The sequence below is a fragment of the Vombatus ursinus genome, unplaced genomic scaffold (assembly GCF_900497805.2).
Source record: "Vombatus ursinus unplaced genomic scaffold, bare-nosed wombat genome assembly UNPS02015255.1, whole genome shotgun sequence".
NCBI lineage: Eukaryota > Metazoa > Chordata > Mammalia > Diprotodontia > Vombatidae > Vombatus > Vombatus ursinus.
In genome coordinates this window covers 1089706-1092744 of record NW_020955033.1, presented here as the reverse complement: position 1 = coordinate 1092744, position 3039 = coordinate 1089706, and positions in this window count along the sequence as shown.

Here is a 3039-nt window from a genome sequence, read left to right as displayed (position 1 = left end):
TGAGGCCTTTGGAGATGTCTTAGGTCCTTGTATTGCTGAGAAGGGTTAAGTCTATCAATGTTAGTCATTGCACAATGTGGCTGTTACTATGTATAACGTTCTCCTGGTTCTGCTCATTTCACTCAGCATCAGACCACAGAAGTCTTTCCAGGTTTGTCTGAATTTCAGCCTGTTCATCATTTCTTATAGCACAATAATATTCCATTACATTCATATATGTTTTTTCTTAATGTTATTGGTTTTTGCTTTTTTTCTTCTAGGATGTCCTTCATTTCTGTATATTTGCATTCCCAATCTATTCTCTTTTTTGTTTCTTTGGTGAGGTTGCCATTGCAGATTTAAATTTTTCCTATTCTGCCCTTTATACTGTGCAGGCCTTAAGTTCTGGTCTCATAATTCTCATTTGTCTCTTGAGTCGCTCCAGAAGATCATGTTGTGGTTCCATGTTCTCCTCACATTCCAGAGGATACTCTATCTCACCAAGAGTTGGATCATTTTCCTTTGTTTTGCAGCATTTATTCATAGATTCCTAAAAACAGTTTAGTAGATCTAGAGCTCTGGAGGTCATATTTTCCTTCTGTTGTTACTGTCCCTCATGTCAAATGCCACCTCCAATAGGATACTTTTCCTGATCCCCCCAGCTGCTAATGCTTTCACTCCAAAATTTCCTGGCATTTATAATATGTGTACATATGTTCTTCTGCAATAGGAAATCAGCTCCTTGAGAACAGGGACTATTTCATTTTTGCCTTAGTATCCCCAATGATTAATACATTGTAGATGCTTAATAAATGATGATTGATTAATTAAATGATCTTAGGGGCAGCTAGATGGCACAGTGGATAGAGCACCAGCCTTGAAGTGAGGAGGACTTGAGTTCAAATCCAGCCTCAGACCAAACACTTGACGCTAGCTGTGTGACCCTGGGCAAGTCACTTAACCCCAACTGCCAAGAAAAAAAAATTAAATTATCTCCCAGATATCCACCTACTACCCCAAATCAACAGTATCAAACCTGAACTTGTTATTTTTCCCAAGAAAATTATTTCTCCTAACTTCTCTATTTCTGCCTCTTCTGACTAGACCTAATCTAGGCTAGTCTGGAGATTCATATTTGTAACTGAAATAAAATGGGAGGTGTTAAAAGAAAATCTTTGTTCAGACCTTTGCCTTCAAAAATGAAGCAAACTCAGATAGAGAAAATTAAAAGGAGTTTATTGTAGCACCCAAGGGAAAAAGCACCTTGAATTCAACCAGGTGGATAATCACACACACACACACACACACACATACACACACACACACACACACACGTCCATCTGTCACCCAACTCTCACCTGTGGCTCCAAGAATCTGGAGCATACACAGTGGCCCCAACCCAGTAAAACTGTCTCAGCAGATGGACTAAACCAGATTGAGGGTAACCGATGGGCCTCAAATCTAGTGAATTAGGGGGATATCTGCATCAAGTATGTGAAGACTTCCCCCAGTAGAATGGACAGATTAGAATAATTTGTTCCAACAGCCATGAAGGGGACTGAAGAAGGCACTGTGGAACACTTAGAGCTTGGTCAGACATTGAAGATGTCAAGATCATCCACTACATCCTGAGTCATTGCCAGTCATCTTGACTTTTGTCCTGCAACTGGACTTCGATGATTCTGGAAGAGAGAGTGAGACTGACAATTTTGTGCAACTCTGCCTCACTTAAATCTAATTCAAGCACAAGTCAAGACATTACCCATGATGACACTGGTCTTCTCAAAAAATGAAAGATGAACAACTTATAGACCATCTGACATTTAACAAAAGGAAATTAATGAGCAATATCATGGAAAGGATATTCAGCAAGGATATGGTATTGATTCAGTTAGGTATAGCTCTCCATATTTTCCGTGTTGCACCATGCCTCGTGAAAAGTGTGTATCAAGTACCCAGTTCTTGGTGGTCTGGGTTTTTGTGCTTAGACAACCAGGAAGATACATCAGTGGTTTAAACATTAGTTCCCCTGACCCAATTAACCCTTGAGATGGTTTTATTTTTACTTTTTAGGGAATATTAGCCTAGTCTCTAAGGCTGAGACTTTAGTGATGCCAATGGCATGCTACCATGCTGCCAATAGCACTGCCATTCATTCAGCCGCCCATGTCCCAAATCTTAGTTTTATCTTGGATCCTTCACTCTGCCTCCCTTTTTTTAACCATTCATTTTCCAAGTTCTCTTGATTGTATTTCTAATATGTCTTTTACATGTGTCCCTTCCTATCTATTATCACTGCTTCTCTCAAATCCATTCTTCACACAGCTGTCAAAATAATCTTTCTAAAACACTCATTCCTCTGCTTAAAAATCTTTAGTGGCTCTCTATTGCTTCAACGATAAAATAAAACTTCTAAACTTGTCATTTAAGGCTTTCTATAATTTGACTTCAGCTTATCTTTCCAAATTAATTTCACATTATTCTGTTGTACTTACTCTATGTTCTAGCCAAATTAGACTACTAGCTCTTTCTGAACTTAATGCACTATTTCCTAAATTGGGCAACCATCTCCTACCTTTCAAGAATCATACAAACTATCCCCCAAGGCTAGGATGCTTTGACACACTGTTACCCAAACTGCGTGCCCTCTCTTACTTTTCAGTATTCACATAAGTTGTTCTCTTACCTAGGATGCATTTTCTTCTCATCGCCATCTTCCAAATTCTTTATCTTTTTTCAATCAAACAATCAACAAAGATTTACTAAGCACCTACTACATTCCAGGTTCCATGCCACATACTGATGGGACAAGTACAAAGAATAAAATGATCTCTACTTGCAAGAAGTCCACATTCAAATGGTGAGACAACAATGCACACAACACACACATATACACTGAATAAACATCAAGTTAATTAAGGTGTTTGGAGGGGCAACTAGGTGGCAAAGTGGATACAGCACCAGCTCTGGAGTCAGGAGGACCTGAGTTCAAATGTGCCATCAGACACTTACTACCTATGTGACTCCGGGCAAGTCACTTAACTCCAGTTGTCTAAATAA